General features: G+C 35.6%; 1 pseudogene; it reads left to right on the forward strand.

The window, feature by feature from the left end:
* Window positions 1–3,374: 3,374 nt before the first annotated feature.
* LOC130220469 (C2 domain-containing protein 3-like) lies at window positions 3,375–24,578 on the forward strand (annotated as a pseudogene).
* The last annotated feature ends 1,991 nt before the right edge of the window (window positions 24,579–26,569 follow it).

The raw sequence follows: 26,569 nt of genomic DNA on the forward strand, positions 1-26,569 counted from the left end.
TTCAATGCCCAGAGCATGGCTGCCCATTCATTGCCTGCTGCTGCCCGGACATGAAGACCTACAGCGATCCACTTACTGCTACTACAGATACAAACTATCATGAGCAGCACAACCTTCAGCTCTGAGCTCAGACACCCCATCCCAGATGAGAACCACGGAGACGAGGGATTGGCCACGGTGGCATTTCAGGTAGGATGTGCACGATTATTTGAACATTCAATCTGAAATCATTATTCAAATAATAGATACTAAAACTCTAAATGTCACTGCTGGCTTTAAATGCAGTCAATCCATTATCAATACTGGGAATGCAACCTAAACTTCCATTTATGACTATATGCATTGGGTGGTGCTGTGGAGTGAGCAGTGGAAACAGGTTTGCTGGATTTGATTGGAACTTTGAGATTTTCAAAAGTCATGAGTCATGTACATTAAGTTGGCTTGTATGTCACAAGATAAAAACACAAGCCACTGTGAACACTCTCTTGTAAATTGCTTAAACCGTTCCGAACTTTTATTTACTTATTTATTTACTATTTTAGAAGTCTCGTGAAATTAAAATACATTTTTTAAATGTTAGTTTCAGTCTGTTAGTTTTAAGGATATCAATTAGATACAATGACAAAACAATGACAAACGTGTAACCTGAATTTGGTTTAAATATTTTAATTATTAGAACTTTTGGCAGACATTCACTTGTAACTACACTTTTTTACAACACTTACATTTTGACAATTAGACATAAAAAACAACAATCAACAGTCATAAAATGACTGCGAGTGAGATGAGTGAGACAAGAGGAAATAAGTCATAATCGTAAGACAATCTTTAACTAACTGGACTTGTATTAAAATTGTTGCTAGAGGTTTTGTGATATAATAATAATAATAGCGGAGCATTAATTAAATGCATATTTCCGTAAGCGAAGCGATTTGATTTTGGGTAGCCTGATATTTTTATTTGACGGGATTGGAAAAAACAGCAAATGCCTAGTTCTTAAAAAGGATTGAGTCAGTGTTTTCCGTTTTGTAATCTAAATTTGCAGGTTAAATGAAAATATCTAGGGCAGGACTATTTCTTTTATTTAGTTTTTGATTCTATGTTTCTAAGCTTTTGTAAACACTGCACGGCATAAGATGCTCTGTAATTTTAAATTGCAATATTTAATGTGTCACACAAAATAGACACGTCAATTATTTTTTTTATTAAATAATAATTTAAAATTAATCTGACTAGTTAACAGTTAATATTCGGTTAACGAGCGGCGGTTGACGGTTGGCAAAATTAACTGAAATGAGCAACCCTAATTTGAACGTATCTAAAGAAGCGATTAGAAGGAATACTGTAAACTGAATATGTAAAAATTGTATAACTGAATGTACAGTATAAAACAAATATAAACATAAAAGCTTGCAGTTTGTCCCTTCCGAGTTAAGTGGTGTTTTAACATGGGGGCAAACACTTTTTCACACGGGATATGCAGTCTTATATTTTGTTTTCTTTGAATAATAAAAAAAACTTCATGATGTGTTTACTTGTTATCTTTGACTAATATTTAAATGTGTGTATACTATGGCTTTTTGTTATGCACTTTTTATTGTTTGCACAAATTTTAAATGTTTTTTTTTTTAAAGGAGAGAATATTTTTTATAAGCTTTTAAAAATGTGCTCAGAAATACTGTAAAAATAAAATCCTTCTCCATAAACTTAATTGAAATGAACAAATTTTGTACTGGACTGTGGCCCACAGGAAGTATTTTAGCTGTTTTACCTTCTTGCTCAGTGACGAGTGCTCAGAGTAAAAAGCTTGCCGATGTAGTTGATATCTCTGAAACTTTCTTAATAGATCCCCCCAATAGTGATGCTCAGTCAGAGAAGATGCCTGATGTGAAGTCTTGTGAGCTAGCTATTTTTCAAAGGGGTAACGAACATTTAATTTCAAATCAGAAGGCAGATCCTTCTTTGGCCTGCTGTTTTGAGTCTGTTTCAAATGACAATAAATTACCAGGTAAAGTTAAATACTTTTGGGAAGAAGACATTTTAATGCGCCTATCACGCAGTGCTTGTTTAATCATTTGTTTTGCTGCATCCCTGGGAACATTAGTATTAAAAAAGCAATCAACAATAAATCTGTTTTTCTACAGCGTTCAAAAGTCTGCAGTAGGAGAGAAAGCGCTATTAGATCAAACTCTATTACCTTACCAGAGGCTTTCCTCCCCTCTCAAAAAAAAAAAAAACCTGCCAAACAGCTTAGCAAAAAAACTGCAAATATGCATGCATACCTTACTTGGTGGTGATGTTTTCTGTTTGTTAACAGTGATCTGAAAAAAAGGATCCCAGACGAGCCCCCAATTTGTTACGACCTTCTTTTGAGTCTAAGGGTTTTGTTTTGTTCCTGAGCACTACACACTTGAATAAAATCTTAAGCAATGTTAAATATTTCAGGGGAGCAAAAGTGTGGTCTTGAGGAGGACTCAACCCCTGCTCTGGTACCTGAGGGAGGAGAAGCTGGAGGTGCAGCTGTGGGTCGCTTTTGGGAAAGAGAAGAGGGTCCGACCACATAATGCAGACCGTCTGGTGGGCTCTGCTTTTGTGGATCTCTCTGCTCTTGCTGGAAGCTTGAAGCACCATCAGACTATCACCGGTAGAAACATTTTTATTCAAATTAATTATTTGTTTTCTTTTTGGAATGCATTTTTAGTTGTGTTATTGTAGCAAAAACAATTGTATGATAGTTTTAGATGACTTTCAATGTATTGTATTTATTATAAGATGCGTTGTTTTATATATAGATATATTATAGGAAAACTGTTATTAAATAAATTATTATAAAAGATTATAAAGCTATACAGTAATTTAATACTGGCACTGGTGTCTTACATAATCATTCTAAAAATTATCAAATGATGATTTCCCATTTATTAAATGGAAAACTGCAAGACAATACATTCTTTTATTTATTTTTTTATTTAGGAAAAAAGCTGTGTTCTATGCCCACCAGGCCTGCATTTATCACAAATACAGTAAAAAAGTAATATTATTACTATTTAAATTTTTTTAAGAATTCTTTTTATTCCTGCTGAATTTTCATCATCAAGATATCAGAAATCATTCAGTGTGTTGATTAGCAATATTTTAAATTGTGTTGATCACAAAAAAAAAAACAACTATTATTCTTATAATACTTATTGATGTTTTTATGCATTCTAGTATTTTAAAAAAAGTAAATTTCTTAAAAAAAACAAAACTTACTGTCCCAAACTTAAAGTGTAGTGTAAACATTTAGGATTTTATATTTTAAACATGATTTGAGTAATATTTGTGGTATTTTTATTTTTCTATATATGTAATCAACTATAAAAGAATATCTCACCATGATTTTTAAGGTTTTTAAACAGTTAAAAATACACTCACAGGCCACTTTATTAGGTACATCACCTTACTAGTACTGGGTCGGACCCCTTTTTGCCTTCAAAACTGCCTTAATGCTTTGTGGCATAGATTCAACAAGGTACTGGAAATATTCCTCAGAGATTTTGATCCATATTGACATGATAGCATCACGCAGTTGCTGCAGACTTGTCAGCTGCACATCCATGATTCAAATCTCCTGTTCCACCACATCCTAAAGGTGCTCTATTGGATTGAGATCTGGTGACTGTGGAGGCCAGTTGAGTACAGTGAACTCATTGTCATGTTCAAGAAACCAGTCTGAGATGATTCGTGCTTTATGGCATGGTGCATTAAACTGCTGGAAGTAGCCATAAGAAGATGCCTTTCTATCAGCTGGAACCAGTCTGGCCTTATTCTCCTTCCTCCTGCACATATTGGAAAAAACTGACATGGCGTTGTTTTTGTTTTTGCAATATACAGGTAAAGTCAGAATTATTAACCCTCTTTGATTTTTTTTTTCTTCTTTTTGAAATATTTCCCAAATGATGTTTAACAGCAAGGAAATTTTCACAGTATGTCTGATAATATTTTTTCTTCTGGAGAAAGTCTTGTTTGTTTTATTTCAGCTAGAAAAAAGCAGTTTAAATTTTTTCAAAGCCATTTAAGGTCAAAATTATTGGCCCCTTAAAGCTATACCGGTTTCTTACATTCTTCAAAATATCTTCTTTTGTGTTCAACAGAAAAAAGGAAACTCAAAGGTTTTTAACAACTTGAGAGTGAATAAATAGTGATTAAATATTAATGTATATCTCTTTTAAAACAAAGACATTGTCATGCATCAAGTCAAGTTTAACAGATGAAACTTGACTTGATGGTTTAAAAAGTTTATATATATATATAAATGATTATAAAATCACTTTTGTAAATATTTATTTTGTGTAGACCCAAAATTTTTTTTACTAACATATATACGAAATGGTAACACTTTCTAAAATTCAAAAATGTAAATATATTTAACATTGGGATTGGATTCTGCCAGTTTGCTAGAAGAAAATGCAGTCAGCCTTGGAAAATCTGTGCATTTTATGACCTGAAGTGAAGATGACATAAAAATCTGTGGAAAGACTCTTAAAAATACCTCTTATTAAGAGGTATTTAATTTAACTCTGATTCCTGTATAATCCCTGTTGTAAATGCTGAACTATGATTATTAAATACTTTACAAGTTTTGTCATTCTTAGTTTATGTAAATGCATTAACCAAAAATAAAATTATGTAATTATATAAATAAAATAATAATACCATGTTTTTATATTCAATTTCTCTTTTCATTTTTTTTTCAGTAATTCTAGAATTTTAGCTGATTTTATTTCATCACTTTTATGTTGTTCTGTATGTTGAATTATACGCTAGCTTTCTCATGTACCATAGGTCACACTTGCCCTTGAAGCGTTAACAGAAGGATATGAGAGCAGTAGTTCAGTACCCACCACTGATATGAGCCTCGACGCACAGACACTTGTTGTAACTGACCACAACAAGCCTGTCCTGCCATCCTTGGATCAGGCTCTGTCGCGTGTGAAGGAGACGGCTGCCAACAGCTCTGGACACATGCCCAGGTTTGATCATTTGACTGCTGCATGAACAAAATCTAATTGAATTACTCAACTGACATGCTGATAGGGCATAGGGCCTTTACAGCACCGGCTGATTTGATTTTTATCCAAATATTTTTATTAACACCACTTTTAGCAATTTTAACATACACACACACACACACAAATAAAAAATAAGTAAACTCTAAAAGCTTTTTTCTCTTGCTGCTTAACCTTAAGTATTATGCATTATTATTTCTTTCTTTGTATAAATTATAAAACGCAACACTCAGCCTTTTAACTCAACTTTAATGTAGTTCAGACGTCACTGTGATTAAATGAACAGACAAGATCAATGAAAAAACATACAAACCCTCAAAAAAAAGATAAAATGCCTTTGATGAAACTTTCAAGTAAAAAATATTTGAATAATTGTAATTTGAATATTACTTAAGACTTGTATTTAGTGTTATTTGTTTAATTATTAGCTTTTTATGTTTTTTTTCAACACATTTCTACACATAATAGTTTTAATAACTCATTTCTAATAACGGTTTTATTTAATCTTTGCCATGATGACAGTAAATAATATTTTACTAGATATTTTTCAAGACACTTCTATACAGCTTAAAGTGACATTTAAAGGCTTAACTAGATTAATTAGGTTAACTAGGCAGGTTAGGGTAATTAGGCAAGTTATTGTATAATGATGGTTAGTTCTGTAGACTATCGAAATATATAGCTTGTAATTTTGACCTTAAAATGGTTTAAAAAATTGTTTCAATCTAGCTGAAATAAGAATTTCTCCAGAAGAAAAAATATTATCAGACATACTGTGAAAATTTCCTTGCTCTGTTAAACATAATTTCGGAAATATTTAAAAAAGAAAAAAATCAAAGGCAAGGCGACACACCACGCAGCCATGCATTTTAGAATTCTAAACATAGATTTCTATTAGGGTACACACATCGGCCGCAAACGGCGGCTGTCCGCAGCGCCCAGCCACAAATCAGGACACTGTTTATATTTCTGCCACGCCACAGAGTGCCATGTGAATAGTTTCATATTAAATAACATTCGAATGTGTGCGTCTGGCGGTCTGTGTGCGATAATTCCAACTCTCATGTGCGCACCATCTCGTGGTCATCCGGTGTGCGGTATAGTCTCGCTTTAGTCCCTTTCTTGTCATGTACTTTTTAAAATAATTTTTCTAAATGATGTTTTTATTTTTTTATATTTCATGTCATTATACAACTCCAAATCAGAAAAGGTTGTGTTTATATTATATAATGTACATTTTTTTTTTTTTTGGTTTTCTTTTAGAGGAAAGGATTACTTGTATTTTCAACAAAGCAGTAATGTCGTGCCAGCTTCTTCAACTGGAAAAGCTGAACCTGCTTCTTCAAATAGCCAGACATCTGCTGACCTTTTGTCAGGTATCTTTTGTCATTTATTTTATTCACAGAATTTAAAGACATGCATTGCCATTGTTATTATTAAACTCAGCATTGTCTTCCTGAAATAATTTGTTTTAAAATAATAGATAATGTCCAATTATTTGTCAAATCTTATTATCACTTCACTTCATTGATTGGAATTCTTTTCAAGATACAGTCCTGCCTTTATGGCAGTTCCGCTGGCAAATCTAGTCATTAAAAAATAAGACAGTGCTTTACACTTATTTTTTTGTTGTATTCTTCCAGTCCTTCTGGAGCGTGGCAGCAAACTTAGAAATGCCATGGTGATTTCTGCCCTGAAGTCTGATGTGGAGGCAGATGTTCCTCTGAAGGACGTTCCCCCCCCCTTCCCAATTACAACACTGATGCTTTGTATGAACTCTTTTATTTCATTCACATAACGAGAGGGGTCAAAATAAGACAATAAATTATGCGAATATGAAATCTAAATAATCATTATCTTTCTTTTAAGGCCAGGCAGGCCGTCATCGGGACAGTTTCTGGAGAACATCCTTCAATCTGAGATCCAGCTTCCTGCTCAGGACCTCACAGAGCCAAGGCAGCATAGAGTCCACACAGAAGACATGGCTGTGGATCTGCTGCTGGGGAGGTATTAGATTAAAATAATTTTTTAATTTTACCCTGGGTAAAAAATCTTGGGGTTATTCTGGATAATGGCTTGAGCTTGGACATACAGATAAATGCAGTGGTCAAATCCTGTTTTTCAGCTGCGACTTTTATAAACAGTCAATCTATTTCATCTAGAAAAAAATTTGAAAAAATAATCCATGCTTTTATTACCACTAGATTGGACTATTGTAACTCATTATACTTTGGGATTAGTCAGAAAACCTTATAACCAATTAGTTAAAATGCTGCTGCAAGGCTTTTAACAGGTACCAAGAAACATGACCACATTACCCCAGTTTTATGCACTTTGCACTGGCTGCCTGTGCACCATCGAGTCACTTTTAAAATGCTTCTGTTGGTTTTTAAATCTCTAAATGGCCTGGCACCTTCTTATCTCTCAGACATGTTAATGAGCATCAGCCTGATCGGTCTCTTCGGTCATCTAACCAGAGACTGTTATGCATCCAAGTCGAGGCTGAAATGCAGAGGTGACTGCCTTCGCAGTAGCTGGTGCTAGGTTGTGGAATGCTCTGCCCTCTGTATCAGATCTGTTTATCTCTGTCTGTTTTTAAGTCTAGGTTAAAAACTTACCTCTTTGATTGGCATTTTATCAGTGAAAATTGTCTGTTTTAGCTATAATTTTATAATTATTAATATATATTTCTGTTTCTATTCTATTTCTATATATTTCTCTGTTTTGATTTGTACTGTGCAGCACATTGGTCAACCTCTAGTTGTGTTAAATAGTGCAATATAAATAAAATTGACAATGACTTTACATTAAAAATCATAAAATATGTTTTTTTCCTGTTAAATTGTTATAACTGGGTTCTCTGCATCTATTAATCCAGAAAATGTGAAAAAAGACAAGCAAGTTTGTTTTGCCATTTTTTTTCTGCAAGCTTGGTGGAAACAGATTTCAGCACTTAATGTGCATGTTTCTACCAACATCGCAAGTCAAATATTATTCAGTAAGCAAAAATATAAATGCAACATTTTTGGTTTTTGCTTCCATTTTTTATGAGGTGAATTCAAAAATCTAAAACTTTTTCTATGTATTTAAAAGGCCTATTTCTCTCAAAAATCATGGCCAGCCTGAGGCACAACTGTGCAATAATCATGCTGTCGGATCAGATTAGACAAAAATTTGAACATATTGGAGAGAAATGCCCTTTTGTGCATATAGAAAATGTTTTAGATCTTTGAATTCAGCCTGTGAAAAATGGAAGCAAAAACAAAAGTGTTGAGTTCATAATATTGATGAGTGTATATTTGCAGTTTTTTATTTATGCTAGATTACATCATTAAAGAGGGTCAGTTCATGTTTCTGAAGGATGGATCAATACAAGCACTTTATGCTCTTATTTTTTGTCTAGAAGAAGGATATGATGTCATAATCTCTTCCTCTGCATTGTTGTTTGACTCTGGTTTGCACATTTAAGGCTTTAATTTTGGTCAGTTTGGGTGTGTGTTACTTGTTTTTTAATTCTGAAGTGTCAGAATAGTGTGTATAGGCTCCGCCCCTTTTCTAGAATGTGGCAGCACATTTGCATTTAAAGGGACACACACACAAATTACCTGACTGCTCAAATCAAAGTAGTGGCAATAGTTATTTTGAGCTAACACTCCAGAACAAACACATTCTGGACACGTTTAAGATTTATAACATATTTTAGATATATATTTACATCTTATAAAAAGGGGCATAATATGTCTCTTTTAAGTGAAGAAATTGGAACTTTGCTCACAAATATTTAACATAGTTATGTGAATCTTTTAGAGTGAGCTTGACGTTTAGGTTTGTGGCTCTTTTCCTCAGTGTTAATGGATCTGTGCTGCAGTTCTGGGACGGAGAAGGCTCTCTCGCAGATTCTCTGTCTGATCACAGCAGTGTGCTAATGGACAGTGAGCTCAATGACCCTCAGTATGATCAGAGCCTTCTGGAGAACCTCTTCTATAAACTACCTGTAAGCCATGCAGTGCAACCCAATGAGCTTTAGTTTCGCAAACATCGCTGTGTATAGCTGTAATATGTTTCTTATTTCAGATATCAGATGAATGTTTGGAAGAGCACCATGAAAGAAAAGCCGCAGCAGAGAAGACTGTGCACACAAATCCAGCCAAAAATACCAGGTCTGTTGGTGTAACACAAGAAACAAGCCCCAAAACTCAATTGATTGGTTAATTTTTAGCGTCATTTACTAAGAACTTATAATAACATTTAATAATTTATAATAACCCAAACAGATTTTTCAGGTTGTTTTCAAATTTTCTTATGTATTGTACATTTATTTTTAGGATGTATTATAAATTGTTTCTTTACCACGTTCCTAAAGGACCACCAACACCATGTTTTGGATGTCTCCTTGTCTGGCACACTCATTACAAGTCTTTCAGTCTCTGCTGATCTGAATCAGCTGTGTTTGGTTATGGAGATATAGAAAATGTGCAGAGATGGTGGTACTCCAGGAACAAGGTTGAGAAACACTGTATTATAATAAAAATATTATAATTGTCTTATATATTTATAAAAATAAAAATATATGCATAAAGTGTTAACAAAAAAAATAAATAAATTTAAAGGTAGAATGTAAATTAAATGACCACAAAGTTTCCTTGTGAGAACAGTGATTGTTTATTTTTAAGTCTATATAAGCTTTTTTTACACACTATATATGAGTTTAAAAACGGGACAGGCAGAGAGACTAAAAAGGACCAGTTTTGTTTAGCAGGAAAGCAGACATGACACAGGATGTTCATATACGCATTATACATTTTCAGTGCCACCACAAAGAAGCATATGATCTGTTTATGTATATTTGTAAAAAGGCAACCAACCTCCAAATTTGATGAATTTCATTCATTCTTGCTGAGTAAAGCTATTAATTTCTTGTAAAAAAAATCTTACTGATTATAAAATTTGAGGAAGGAAAATAACAATGTATATAAATGTTTTTACTTGATAAAAGTACACACACAAAAAAAAAAAAAAAAAAAAAAAAAATATATATATATATATATATATATATATATATATATATATATATATATATATATATAATATATATATATATATATATAATTATATATATATATATATATTATATAGTTATAGTTATAATGCCTGCACATGTTTGCCTCACACAAAAGGTCGCTGGGTCGAGCCTTGGCTGGGTCAGTTGGCGTTTCTGTGTGGAGTTTGCATGTTCTCCTGTGTTGAGTGGGTTTCCTCCAGGTGCTCAGGTCTTCCCCCCACAAGTCCAAAGACATGTGGTACAGGTGAATTGGGTAGGCCTAAATTGTTCGTAATTTATTTGTGTGATGAGTGTGGTGGGTGTTTCCCAGTGATGGTTGCAGCCGGAAGGCATCCGCTACGTAAACATTTGCTGGAGGATAAGTTGCCGTTCATTCCACTGTGGAGACCCCAGATTAATTAAGGGACGAAGCAAAAAGAAATGGATGAATGATATAGTTATAGAAATAAAAAATAAAATATTAATATGATAAAATTATTATATTTCTTTAATATAATAAAAAGAAATATATTGTCAATGATATAAAATTATATTATAAGTTATAGTTATATTTTATAATATAACTATGTAAAATATATAAAATAACAAATAAAAGAATATCAATAACAATTTAAAATAAATTGTAATAATATAAAAAAGGAATAAAAACTAATTGAAAACGTACCTTTTTTTTAACTTCGATGTTCTTTGTGGTTGTAAATTCTCTCTTTTTTTAAGGCTTGATCCTGATGTGCGACATTCAGAAGCAGAAGCTGATTTCCCTGGGCTTGGCATGGAAAAATAACTTTGCTTGGAGATGTTCGTTTTGCTAGGATCACTGTCAGTGAGTTTAAAACTTTTACAGAAAATACTTCAAGAAGTCTCTCTAGAAAAGGAAGACCACCTCGCCCTCTCTCCACGAAGAAGTGGTATGACATTTAGGATAAATCAGATAAGATGCCAATCACTAGAAGTCAGTTTCAGTGTTTTAAAACTAACCTACACTTGTTTCTCTCTGTCTAGTTTTTATATCGTAGAGTACTTCTTTCCACTGCTCTTGCTGGGTATGAGGATGGTTCAGCGGGTTCCTTCAGAGATTACAAAGTCATCTCTAGTAAAGTTACAGATGGCGGTGTGTACATTAGCTATAGAGAACTTTAATAAACTTGTTTATAAGATTTTAATAAACCTAAACTTAACCTTATGGCAATGTAGCAATCTGCTGATTTGTTTATTTTTTGCTTTAGTGGTGTCGTTTCAGCACCCAAAGTTTGTTTCCAGTGAAGTTCAGTAGGTCTTCTATTAAACAGTGGTGGGAGATTGAACGTCACATTCAAGATCTACTCCAGATATAGTCTTCAAAAAACAGTAAGTGCATTGTGTGTCAATCACAAAATCTACACGCATTCAAGCTAAACTGAAAAAATAAAGGCTCTTGGATGCTTTTATATGAACTTATCTTGCCTTTTTTGTTGTTTAGCCTATTCTGATTGGCTCAGCTATGTTTCCACTGAGCTCCATGATGCAGAGTGAATCACTGAGCATTTCTGCTGCCCTGCCTGTACAAAGAGCCAATGGAAACACTGATAAGCAACAAGTTGGTCCTCTGAAGGTAATGCATCAGTCTTAATCCTTTATAGGATTTGAAAGGTTTTACAAGACTTTTATGACTTAAAAAAATAGATATATTGTAAAAAATGTCAGTGAAGTATCATATATGCACTGTAATAAATAAATCCGTAAATTTACGGTAAAAAAATGGTAGCTGTGGTTGTCAGTATTTTACCATTAAAAATACAGTAAAAACCGTAAAAGTAATTCCTCTTATTTACAGTAAACTGCCGTATTTCATTAATTTATAGATGTAATATGTCTGTATTTTGAATTACCAACATCTACACATCTTTTGTTACACAGATAGACACGTTAACACAGATATATGCAGGTGGTGATGAGAAAGTTTCATAATGAACCAATACTCATCACATACAACTTTTCCCACAAGCAGAAAAGCATATCAGTGTATAGAAGGTGCTCGGTGTCATCACACAGCTGCTAAGCACCAGTATGGTAACACACATAAAAATTAAAAGTCATGAAACATTGTTTATCAACATTAGATGTAACATAAATCTCTATTGTATATAACTGATGGAAAACAACTTAAAAGATCTATGGTAATATCAACAAAGAGCATAAAAAGTGATGTGCCATGCAGGGAATTCTGGGAAAGTCAATTTACGATTATTCGGCGTATATATTAAGGAAACATACTGTTAACCAGGTTACGGATTTTTACCGTAGCATTTTTACATTTTTTTTTTACCGTTGAAATCACAGCCATTTTTTACAGTGTGGTTAGTTGCATTATAAAGGGTTAAATATTTCACCATCTTGGAATTATAAGGTTCTAGCTGCATTCTGGGTGGTTTCAAGATTTTTTTCTAGAAGTTTTTGCATTCTGTATAGCAAAGAATAAACAAAACAAATCCCTTGCATACACAAAACTGCCAAAGACCCCATTTGTATTTTAAAAATCTATATCAGAATCGTTGCAATTTTGTAAATGTGTATTTTTGGATCAGATCAAATGGAAATGAAACATTTGCATTATAAAAATCATTATAAGGTTTTGTTTTTGCAAAACATTAATTAAAGTTATTTTTAAAGAAACAACCAGTGTATATTTGATCTCATATGATGAGAATGAGAGAACATGTATGAGAAGGTTTCATATTATTTTATATTTAAGATTTATTTAATATTTAAGGAAAAATTTTTTGATCAACAATAAAAGACAGTGCTTAATATTTTGACACGCAGTAAATTTTAGGTAGAAATATGGTGGTCAATTAAAGACAATATTGCAGTAACCATTAGTTAAATTACTCTTAATTTGCTGTAGTTTATCTCTAGAGATTGGCAAGACTGAACGTACATGCTAATGTTTATCATTGTAACTAAGACCACGTCTATTAAACTGTTGACTTTTGACATTTAAGCATGAATATTGTAAACTGCAACTTTAAAAAAAATAATACAACAAATATGGACTAGCTTACAAATAGAATCACATCAAACAAAGTTAAAGGTGCAGTAGGTGATTGTCTTCAGAAAAATGTTTTGTTGTGCTTGTTGAAAGTCTCTTCACATTCCAATAGTAATGATTAAAGTAAATGGTCGAAATGTATTTATATATATTTTTATATTCTTGGTAAGGCATAAGATTAAAGAATGTTCGTCCAATTAAAATTTGTCAGGCGAATAATTCCCATAATTCCAGTAAGTAGCCCAAACTGTCTGTACAAAAAACCAGAAGATATGTACATCTGTGCACCCGTTCATGCAGACAGATCCGCTGTTTGTACGTGCACATGTGTTTACTTGCACTTGAGAGAGTGACAGCAGTAAAAACAAATGCTAAATCAAAACTTTTTCAAATCCTGAATCATTATTGGAGTTACTTTTGCGCGCTGGAGGAAGGCCAACACCATGGCTGAAGTATTTCTGTTAGAACAGGTAATGTGATGTTTTAAAACTATTTTAGTCCCCCAAAGCTGATGTAGATTGTGTTGTTTTACGAATGGGTTATATGCACAGAAGTGTTGCTCAACCACTAAAATCTTCCCGCGAAAGATTGATGTGACTATTTTGATTTTCATAAGTAGCATGTAAGTATGGCTTAGTAATAAGTGTAATTCCTGCACGCCACTGGCTAACCACTAAGCATACAGTAGTCGCTTTAGGACACCGCGTGAGAGAGTGAGACCAGCGATTCTTGGATTCATGAAATATTGCACATTATGACATTAAGTCTTGCTTGCTACACAACTGAAAACGTGCTAGATATATTACAGTTTTTCGTTAGGAATTGTAGTATTATAAAGTACTATAAAGTTTTCTAACTGGCGAATGACATGATCTAGTCTACTGTCATGTTTACGGTGCGTGTTCGTGATATCAGGAGGCGTGGCTTTGAATGGCAGGGGAGGGAATGCGTTTTCAAAGCTATTATGCTAACGATTAGCATTTTGGCGGATCACCTACTGCACCTTTAAAGTTTGACTGCATAGATTAAACCTTTTTTGTTTTCTGAACAATTCACAGAATTTGACAAACAATGTTAGATAGAATCTTATGATTTCAGGGTGACCTTTTGGTTTCATAGATCTCGAGCCAAAATTAAGGATATTGTATTAATCTAACTCATTCATTCTTGTTGCTTATTTGTTTTCAAAAGGTGACCTTTGAATTAGCAGCGGACAAGAATAATTTCTCCTCTAAAAAAGACCTGCAACGCAAATGCCAAGTCCACAGAAACCTCTCCCTTCTCTTCTGATAGAAGAGCATGATGAACCGAAGGGTTTATGTGCGAGCGACAACAGGAGAGATCCATCTCCTCAAGCGCAGAGTATTCTGATTCCTCCTGCCAGATCACGATCCACGTCACCACACGTCAGATTCCAGAGCTCCGTTCGGCGGCAGGAAGTGGAGAGCACTGAGATTCTGCTCCACATGTGGCTCATGGTGCCTGATGGGAAAGATTTGAACTGTGCACCTATGCAGCCCAACGTGTACTGAACTGCAAGCTTCTCGGATCTGATGAACCGCTCGATCTGCAGTGAGCTGGGGCCAGAAAAATCCAACATTCAGCTTTACTCAGGTAAGGAGAATTGAGGAAAGGGCTTTAGCTGTTTAGTGGTAGGCACTAAATAACTTTGTTTCTAACATGATACAGGTGGCTCCAGTCGCACTGAGCCCCAATCTGTTGGAGAGAATGAAGAACAACATGATGGTCATTGAAGTGTGGTTGAGGGCAAGCAGCTCAGATCATGATAAACTCCTTGGCTTGGTAAAACTACCACTCCACCAGTTTTACATGTCCTTCCGGTAAGTTTGAGAAATATATACCTGCATGTATGTTAGGGCTATATGCGATATTAGTTTTCTATTTTTTCACCTGATGACTTGAATAGCTCTATTTGGAGAGAAATCATTAATTTACATTGATTGGGATGACTTTAAGGGGAGTGCATCTGCATAAAATGTAATAAACAACTTAAAATCAGAGATAAATTCAATAGAGCACAGATAAAAGTGAAATAAACACTGGTTTATGGTATCTGGGTACAGATTCAGTAATTAATATTAAATATTAAATAACTCATACAGTTAATCATTGTTAAGCTACAAACTTCTAATTGACCCTTCGCTAAGCTCTGCCCTCCTTAGTTTACATTTACATTTAGTCATTAGCAGGACGCTTTTATCCAAGCGACTTACAAATGAGGACAAGGAAGCAATTTACACAACTATAAGAGCAGCAGTGAACAAGTTCTATAGACAAGTTTCAGGTGTGTAAAGTCTAAGAAGCAAAGCATTAGTAAATTTTTTTTTTTTTTTTTTTTTTTTTTTTTTGGAGAGAGAGAGAGAGAGAGAGTGCACAGTTAGTGGTATAGCCAGAGAGGCAGTTGCACGATTAGGAAGGAAAGTGGAGACTAAACAGTTGCGTTTTTAGTCGTTTCTTGAAGACAGCAGTGACTCTGCTGTTCTGATGTAGTTAGGGAGTTCATTCCACCACTGGGCAGATTGAATGTGAGAGTTCGGGAAAGTGATTTCTTCCCTCTTTGGGATGGAACAACGAGGCGACGTTCATTTCACAGAACGCAAGTTTCTGGAGGCACATATATCTTGCAGAAGTGAGAGCAGATATGAAGGAGCCAAGCTAACGGTCACTTTTAAGCAAACATCAGAGCTTTGAATTTGATGCGGGCAGCAACTGTGCAGCCAGTGCAACGGGTGAGTAGCGGAGTGACATGTGCTCTTTTGGGTTCATCAAAGACCACTCGTGCTGCTGCTGCGTTCTGAAGCAGACTGAAGAGGTTTGATAGAACTAGCTGGTAGCCCGCGAGCAGAGAGTTGCAATAGTCCGTTTGAGAGAACACGAGCTTGAGAACAATGAGTTGAGCAGTATGTTCAGATAGGAAGGGTCGGACCTTTCTGATGTTGTAGAGTGCGAATCTGCAGATCGAGCAGTTCTAGAAAATGTGATCAGAGAAGTTCAGTTGGTCATCAATTGTTACTCCAAGGCTTTTTACCATTTTGGATGCAGTGATGGTTGCTCTGTCATCTGATTGAAAAGTTATGGTGAAGAGTCGGGTTGGCAGAAACTTCAAGCATTTCCGTTTCGTGAGGTTAAGCTGGAGATGATGATCTTTCATCCAGTGTGAAATGTCTGACAGGCAGGCTGAATGCGAGCTGGAACCGAGGGATCGTCAGGGTGAAAAGAGAGGTATAGCTGGGTGTCATCAGCATAGCAGTGGTAGGAAAAACCATGTTTTCTGGATGACTGTTCCTAAGATGCCGTGTAGATAGAGAAGAGAGTGGCCCAAGAACAGAGCCCTGAGGTACCCCAGTGTTTAGATGCTGTAGGTTGGACACTTCTCCCCTCCACGACACCCTGAATGACCTGTCCGAGAGGTAGGAACTGAACCATTGAATAACAGTGCCTGCCGACGCCCAGTGACTCAAGCGTAGCTAGCAGGATTCTGGTGGTTTACAGTGTCAAAAGCAGCTGATAAATCCAGCAAGATGAGGACAGATGATTTAGAGTCTGCTTTAGCCAGTCTGAGATCCTCCACGACCGAGAGCAGGGCACTCTCAGTTGAGTGGCCTTTCTTAAAGCCAGATTGCTTGTTGTCCATGAGGTTGTTTTGAGTAAGAAAGTCTAGGACTTGATTGAACACTACTTTCTTCAAAATCTTGGCCATGAAGGAAGCAGTTACTGTTGCTACGCCTTTCAAGCTTTTGTGCCTGGCACGTCTATTACAATAGTTATGCGCTGGTGTCGTGCAATTGCCAGGGATATAATTAGTCATTTTTGGCGTACATGTGAGATATCCGAGAAAAGCCAGACAAAAAAGGACTGTAGTACGCAGTACAGGGGTATATTCAAGACATAATAGGCAACCGATTAGAAAATAATTTAATCAAAATTGAAGCTAGCTTAGCCTAGCCGCCTCATACGCTGACCATTCAACAGCTTCGTTTATGCACAGCAGGAGAGGTGAAATTGAAAAAATAATCTAATAATAACTCATTAAACCGTGATTTCCCTTTTTTATCCAAAAAGCCTGATAGACTATTGTACAATGAAATATAGCGTTACTAACCGTTAGGAAACACGCATGGACAGTGCTTCTACATAATTCATTCACAAAAAGAACAGCCAGAAAGGGGAAATTGATGGATTTGTGCCGAATATAGCATCATTGACCATAACAATGAACAGTACCTATAACTGTCGGTATGTTGGTGTGCTTTTTAGACCGTTTCTATTCTAATTTGCAGTTGAGTGGAAACAATAAATAAATTTAAATGCAACTCAAAGTATAAATAGCAGAAGTCACAACAAATAGACTTTCCCTACCAGCAAATATTAATCCGACAACAATATAAAAGCAGACACTAACCCGATAATAATGCTGTCACCTAAAACTCCAAAAGACAGATGAAACATCAGTGAATTGTAGCTCTGACATGGATATGAGGATTATAAATGACTGAAATACAGCTGTGGGTGAAGTATATTGATTGCAAGTGCTCAGTTTGTGATCACATCTCCGTTGTTCTGTTGATATGTAATTTCAAATATTCGTAGCTTGACACAGATGGAAATTATTGCTATTAGTAGGACTACTATTGCGAGGAGGCTTAACTGAGCAGTGCTCATAACATCAAGCGAAAAAAAGAAAAAGACATCTGGGAACATAACCTGCTTTGTATTTTTGAGAGGAAACATAGTTTAGATCTTTTAGGGAAGATGTGTGTGAGTTCTAAATATTATCACTGAATGTGTCAGGAATATCGAAAACAAAACCAACTTAACTCCACTCTTTTAGGCGCCCCTCCACTGCTTGATCCATGTTGGCATTTCTCCTCTTGGGTTTTAGGTTTGAAAAGGGAGTCAATATATGCTTAATTGCTTTATGTTAAATCCACTTAGTTAACTTGAACATGAAGGAATTGTGTGAAAATCCATCATTTTTTACAGTGTAGGGTGCCTGATCATTATAATTCCAATTTACATTGCAGATCCTGCGATTGTGCTGTTGCAGATTCACACATTGTGATATTGATGCTGAAACGAGATAATGTGAAACCCTAATGTGTGTAAATACACATATACAATGGCCAGCAAAAATGTTTCAAGCTAGTTCTAAATATTAATAAATAACAGTAAAATAATAAAGAACAAGTATATTAGTTAAAACTGAAATAACAACAGGCGGCACAGTGGCTCGCTGGTTAAAGTCTCAGCTAGGCCAATTGCCATTTGTGTGTGGAGTTTGTTCCAAAATTCATTGGCAAAATCATGAAAAAGTAATCAGGTTAACAAGTTCTTAAACTTCAGAGGGTGTTTAGACAATTTTCATCTGATTTCAGACCACATCACAGTACAGAGAGCGCTCTTAAAAAAGATAATCAATGATATCCCCTAAATACAGATTCATACAACTAACAGTGCTGGCACTGCTTCGATCTCAGTGCCGCATTTGACACTATCGATCACAAGCATACTTCTGGATAGGCTGGAAAACTGGGTTGGGCTGTCTGGGACGGTCCTCAAATGGTTCAGATCTTACCTTGAAGGGAGAGGTTACCATGTCAGTATAGGTGACCATAGGTCAAGGTTGACACCCATTACATGTGGAGTCCCACAAGGCTCGATTCTGGCACCTCTCCTGTTCAAAACCTTTGTATGCTTCCCTCTGAGCGCAAATAATGGTGAAAAAATCTCCTACCACAGCTATGCTGATGACACTCAGATCTACCTAGCCTTACTGCCTAATACTACAGCGCCATTGACACCCTATGCCGAATGCATTGAAATTAACAATTGGATGTGCCAAAACTTTTTTCAGTTAAACAAAGAGAAAACTGAAGTGATTGCGTTTGGGAACAGAGATGAGGTTCTCAAGGTGAATGCGTACCTGTACTAAAGGTCAAACAACAAAAAATAAGGTCAAGTATCTTGTGATTTTATAGTCATATCAATGCAGTCAGTAAACAGCAAACGATTATCTCAAAAACATTGCAAGAATTAGATGCTTTGTTTCCAGTGAAGACTTAGAGAAACTAGTTCATGTTTTTATCAGCAGCAGGGTGGATTACTGTAACGGTCTCCTCACTGGCCTTCCCAAAAAGACAGTTGCAGCTCATCCAGAACGCTGCGGCCAGAATTCTGACCAGAACCAGGAAATCAAAGCACATCACACCTGTCCTCAGGCCTTTACACTGGCTCCCAGTTACATTCAGAATAGATTTTAAAGTATTATTACTGGTCTATAAATCACTAAATGGCCTAGGACCTCATACATTACAGATATGCTCACTGAAAACAAACCTAACAGATCACTCGGATCTTTAGGATCATATAAACTAGAAATTCTAAGAGTTCAGTCAAAGCAAGGTGAGTCTGCTTTCAGCTACTACGCCCCTCGCTGCTGGAATCAGCTTTCAGAAATGATCAGATGTGCTCCAACATTAGGCACATTCAAATCAAGACCTGAAAACCATCTGTTTAGCTGTGCCTTTACTGAATAGCACTGTGCTACATCCGACAGATCACACTATTATGTTTTTCTTTTCTTTTTCATTCTTTTATAACACATTTTATCTGTTTTTATGGGTTTTTTTTTACCATTTTTATTATTATTGTGTTTTTATTTCTCTTATACTTTTTTCTTTTATTCTGTTTATGTAAAGCACTTTGAATTGCCACTGTGTATGAAATGTGCTATATAATTAAACTTGCCTCGCCTTGCCTTGCCTTGCCGGGTTTAAGTCAGTTTCCTCCAGGTGCTCTGGTTTCCCCCACAGTCCAAAGACATGTGGTGTAAGTGAATTGGATAACCTAAAATTGGCTGTAGTATATGAGTGGTGAGTTTATGGGTGTTTCCAGTACTGGGTTGCGGCTGGAAGGGCATCCGCCGCATAAAAAAAATATGCTGGTATAGTTGGGGGTTCATTCAGCTGTGGTAGCCCCGATAACTAAAGGAAAATTAATGAATAACTGAAATAACAACAGAACATAGATCTGTAATTAACCTTTCTTTTTGTTTTGTTTTCAGAGACCCCAAGATCTCGGAGACTGCTCCTGCAGTCTCAGTATCCAGTGGTTGGTGTGGACAGTTATATGCCTGTGGTGGATGTATTCAGCGGCAGCACGCGAGGAAACCTCAGGGGTGTGTTTAGCAATGGGTCAAGCACAGCAGGTCATGGCCCTGCAGCGGATGAGGGATGACGAGCTGAGCCATGACATAGCAGTGCCTCGACCAGCACACATGCTAGACCACCGGCCGCACACGGAAGCCAAGGCAAGTTCACGTTAAGCTGCGATCGAATGCATTGATGTAATATGTTAAATATGTTAACATATCAGTTTAAATAGGTTTTATATACTCATTTATAACTGCAGGAATTACACCTAGAATGAAAAGCTTAGTTTTATGATGGTCATGAATATCAATGAGCTCGTCCCAGATTCTCCGCAGCTCATGTCATTAACTGGCGTTGACACCCACACACACTCACATAGTGTTGTACTCTGAATACACATGCAAATTAACCATACTTCAGTTGTCCAAAAATATTGACTAGATACCTTTGGTAAATTATATTTTCAACTTAAGTGGTGGATAGGTTTATTTAGCTAGAAGGAGTGTATAAAATGAAAATTTGCTTATGGTTGATATATAGGCTAAATTATAATTCTACTCAACAAAAGAGGCCGGCAGAGATGTATTTAGAGTTGTATTTTGTGTTTTTACATGCATGTGAACAGTGCAGGAATTAATATGCGTCAAACTTAAATAAATGGATTATCCAACTTTCCCGAATTTTGCATTCTGACGATGAACTGTGACGTAAGAGCAGATATTCAATGACTAATTCCATTTTCTGAGAGCTCTATAATGCCAGTCTTGTTTTCAAAAAGAGAGTCCTGACATACAAAGTAGAATTCAAGCTTGGATAAACTAAAAATAAGGGAAACGTGATCACTGTTGTAATCTCCTTTGGAAACACTGTGGCTAATCAGCACAGCTTGGAGGATGCATATTAATGATCCCACGTTTTCACCAGGATTTTATACTTGGAGAATTTATATAAAAGAACTTGCTAACAATAGTGTTGAGGCTCAAGGTATTTCATTTCTATGTATCGACTCTTAATATTCCAGATTTTCAGTCTATAGGACCTTGAAAATTGGAATTTACTACACTCGCAGCCCCACTGCAGTAGTAAGCATTTCAGTTTACCCACTATATAACAGCCAGAGTCTGTTATAGTCTGTTTCTTTCTGCCAGAAAAAAACAACACCATTTCTATTGTAAGATGCACCAATGACCATGACAGTGTCCATAGACTCTGACTCCAAGCCACTGAGGACATGGAAAATATCCTTTTGGCTTTAAGTCTGCATGAGATTCGATTGTTTTGTTGTTTCTGGAGTGTCAGATAGTGGTTAAAGCTCCACCCTCTTCTGGAAAGCAGCAGCTCATTTGCATTACAAGACACACAGACAAAAAAAATTGGTGTTGAGTTCTGAGCTGAAACTGCACAGACACATTATGGGAACACCAGAGATTTATTTGACATCTTAAGAACAGTACCCTCGTTAAAATGGAACCTTAATGAATGATGAATATTGTTTTAGGCCACTGCAGATGTCCTGCGTGAGCATGTGTTCATGGTCCGGGTCGAGAGAGTGAAGGGTCTGACGCCTCTGCAGTCCACAGTATGGGGGGAAGCTGACTGCTATATCCAGTACTCTTTCCCTTCCCAGAATGAGTCAAGAGAGAACATGGACACACATGCTGTCGAGAGCAGTAAGCTGGTCTCTTGCTGACTGTATATATTTATCTTTTGATTGAGTTTAACCAGCTGTATTTTGCACAGATGTGGACTTGAAGGCATTTCGATCTGAGACCACTCTCTGTGTTCCCGATCCTATGTTTGGACACAACGAGACTCATGTCCTGCTGGCTCCTCCTGACGTCCCAGTGCAAAGGCTACTGCTAAACTCATTGGCCCTTCAGGGACTGAGGGGCGGAGGAGGAGTGCAGTTTGAGGTTTGGTGCAGGTACTATTTGTTTGTTCATTCTTTTAGTTATCTATTTATTTATTTGGATCTCTTATCTCTTATTTGGAAAAATGTATAATTTGAAAAAAAATATATTATTTATTTATTAGTTTATTTACATTTAGCATTAAAAATGAGCCTCTTTTTAGGTAATATTTCAATTTGAGTTGTATTAAATGTAATATTTATATTTGATTTACATTTTTTTTTACTGATTTTCAAGTATACACATTCACAAACCCCACAACCCTTACCCAGATTATCCAGCTTTCAAGTAATTCAGTTGAAATTGCAGGGGTATGGAGAGACATAATATAATAATAATAATATATAATAATAATATAATATAATAAATATAATTAAATGCATAAATAGAAAAAAAGTGTATAAATAAATACAAGTAGACACTTTCCAACAGCGAAAATATAAATAAGTAATATTTTTTTTAAATTGATATCTCATTAATATACATATTAGGGATTACTAGGGATGCTCCGATCAGGATTTTTGCAGCGATACAGAGTACTCATTACTTGTCATGGTGATCGGCCGACACTGAATAATAAAGTTTTAAAAGGGGTTAATAATTTTGACCTTAAAAAGGCTTTTAAAAATTAAAAACTCTTTCTTACTCTAGGCGAAATATAACAGCTTCACAGAAATAATATAACATGGACACAAAAATTGGTGAGAAAAATTACAAACAAAGCATTTAAAAACACTGCAAATGATGAAAGAAGAGTTCAACGTGTCTCAGTCAAGAAAAAGTTTGGAGGGCATATTTGATGCATAAGAAGTAAAATGTGCACCTACAGTATAAATCTAATACTTCTTTACGAAAAGGAAATAGGCCTATAAACTACTGTTTATTGCAATAAGTAATATTACGAAGAAGTTACAATATAAATATTTCATTTTAAGAACAAATAAGCTTTATTTATCCTATAATTCCAGCCAGCTTTTTGTGAACTTGCAATATTGTCAAAAAGACAGAACTTTCAGTTGTTATTTTAGAAAGGGCCTAAATACATGCAAAACCATTCAAATATTTGCTCGTCTATTGACAGCAGATCTCTCAGAGAGAGAGGGGGATTTGCACTCATGATATCTTTACTGCTCTATTCATTAAACCTAAGCAAATGATTAGACCATCACTGCTCCTCTCGCGATTGTTTTCCTCCTCGCGATTTAACTCATTTTTGGGGATCACGGAGCCAGTATGAATATGCGGGAGACTCGCAGAGCTTCTGTAAGAGGTCCATAAGGATGGATGAGACACTAGATAGGGGCGATCGCCCCGCTCGCTTCACAGCAACTCAAATCACTGGAAGTACAATTACTCACTCAGAGTTGCTCCAATAGACGGTATAAACAAGTTTCACTGCATCTGTATATTTTTTTACTGTTGTGTCACACACAGGCTATGTATAATATACAGGAGCGCACATGCGTCTTTCTCTGCTTGTAAACTGATGAACAAACGCCTGCGATCGGTTCATGAAATCGGGCAGATTGATGAGTACCGATCGAGTCATGAAATGGGATTATCGGCAGAGACCAATCTTCAGCTGATCGATAGGAGCATCTCTAAATATTACTATTAAATGTTTTGATCCATGTATTTAGTTTGTTTTATTTCATTGAGCTTTTTGAGAATAGTACATTCTTGTTTTTAGTGGTATTTTCTTTTTTTGTGTTATTTATTTAGTGATATTTTTTTAACATTTCTAAATATGTCCCTTTTAGTTAACAATCTGTTTGTTGTTGCATCTCCATCCCTCTTTTCATTTTAGGAATTAAAAATATGTCTACTTTTTTCTATTTTTATTGAATAATGTAAATGTAAAAGTAAACGTATAAATAATTTTTATTTGGCAGTATAATTTTATTATTTACTTGCTTGATTGTAGACTTGTTTTCTTTTGAAAATCCTTTTCAGGTATTATTACCCAAACGTACGAGATCAGCTTGTAGCCAGAGGACTGCTGCCCATGTCCAAGCTGTGTGCCATGGTGACCATGCAGAAACAGGGTCAGACAGAAGCACAACATTTCTCCCTTCCTCTGATACCAAGAACCGACCGGCCTATAGATGCGCAGCCCCAGCCACCTGGTACTTCTGCATCTAATTCTTTCAGAACAGAGAGCATACACAGTATAACATCAATCTGAGCCGTATCTATTTCTGTCTCTGCTTGTCTGTAGGGCTGCTTGAAGTGACCGTTCAGTACAAGTCTCGACCAATGAGGAGTGTGGAACTGAAGAGTGGTGTCGTTCCCTCCCGCAGAGTAACACTGGTTGTGCAGATTCACAGAGCTGCTGGACTGCAAGCTGCAGCCAAGTGAGTCAGTCTCAGTTTCCAATCTTTTGTCATTCAAGACATCACAGTAATGCAGAACGAAATGACATTATTTGGACACATGGCAAGAAAAAAAAGCATCAGAAAACACTATAAAAACCTAATATAATAAATAAGCTTTTGTAATTTTATAAATATAAAAATAAATTGATGTATATAAACTATAAACCAATTTTAAATCACAAAAAGCAATGAATAAATGCTTAAATACATTTATTGCAGTCTGTTAAAATAGTATGATATCTGACATATGTACTTATTTGACTGTTTATGCTTTTTTATTTCATACTGGCTATCAGTAATATCTTAAAAGATAAAATATTTTATTTTATCTACCTTTTAAATCTTACAGTTACCTTAACAGTTACCCAGAATGCCTATGAACGATATTTACTTTGACCCTCAATCAATGTAGTTGAATCTGAAACATGGAAGAGTTTGGTTTGTATTGTCAACATTTCCAAAGTGCACTTTTTTTCTGCACTACAAAAATCCTCTTTTCATGCACCAATGTTTGAATTGATACAGCAAACCTGACTCAAAACGCAAGCATTCTCGCACTCAATGAGAATATTTGTACTGTAAATAAAATGCTTGGAGGATTGTAAAAAAACAGTGATCGATAATATTAAAATATAATATACATGTCAATAGCACAGTCTTAGATGTACTACACAGGCAACTGGTATTGTACATACAGTGATATTTTTTCCAAATGTGCATAACATATTGAACATCATAAGGAAAATTCTGAAGAATTTGGAAAGGCCAACAGTGTTTACTCATGATGAGTGTCCATGACATGTTAAAGGCTTCTGTCATTTAGTTATCATTTCCTTTATGTACCTCGCATGGATGAAAGTTAAGTATTTACTTATTACATTTTAATAAGCTAAATGTACCAGTGCTAATCCATTTCACTATTCATCTAATCATCTATTATTGCTGTCAACAATGGAATCGGCACAACACATAGCACAAAACCCAATGTTGCCTGTTTTGCTTGTAAGCTGCATGTGCCTCAAACATATACATTTTAATGACATCCATGCATAATAGACCATCAGTAAGTGGGGTATTTATAATCGACTATGACAGCACTGGGGTAAACCTATTATATGAAACCTAAAAACAAAGTAAGGAAACTTTTATTGATTTAAAATGGTAGAATGTCCCTGTCTGTAGCCAGGTTTCTATCCTAACGTGACACGAATCTTTTCAAAGTTTGCAAAAAAAAAAACCAAATGTGAATTTGGTGTTTCCATCAAGTTGTTAGAGTGGCTGACTGTAGTATTGGTAACCTGGCAAGCAAGACAAGCATAATCAAAAGTCATGCGAGTGTAATGTTCACTGTATCAGTGTTATTCCTCAAATGTGTAATCATGTCCCATTGTTCGCATTAACCCTTTTCGTTAAAGTTTTACACTGACATGAGGTGGTTTTAGCACCTCATGTCAGTGTAAAAACATGTTTTGCAAGTTAAAGGCTTTTAATACGAAATCCGACATTTTCATCACTCGATTCTCATTCCATACTTTAAAATCCATATCAACATGAGGTGATATAAACCCAGCTACTATTTTGATCATTGTTGAGAATTTTAGAAACCAACCTGGAGACATTGTTTTCAAACAAAGATTATTTTAAAGAGATCATGCTGATTGTGCAGTGTTGTCCATATTATATATGTTTGGATTGGGGGGGCAGTGTTAAGGTGAAAGTGGAGAGAATTCTAAAGGAGGTAGATAGTTGCTAATCAACAAAATTCATAGGTGTTAATCCAGTCAGCCTGACAGACTTGACACTAATGGAGCCTGACAGAGCCTGACAGACTTGACACTAATGGAGACAAAGCCACAGTTGTTGGGACCCTGCCCGATGGTCAGGAAGTGCATAAAGACAACAGGTTAAAATGTCTTCAACACTTGGCAGTTTTGAATGAAATTAGATTTTTAAAAACACAAAGAATATAAGTTT

The sequence above is a fragment of the Danio aesculapii genome, unplaced genomic scaffold (assembly GCF_903798145.1).
Source record: "Danio aesculapii unplaced genomic scaffold, fDanAes4.1, whole genome shotgun sequence".
Lineage (NCBI taxonomy): Eukaryota > Metazoa > Chordata > Actinopteri > Cypriniformes > Danionidae > Danio > Danio aesculapii.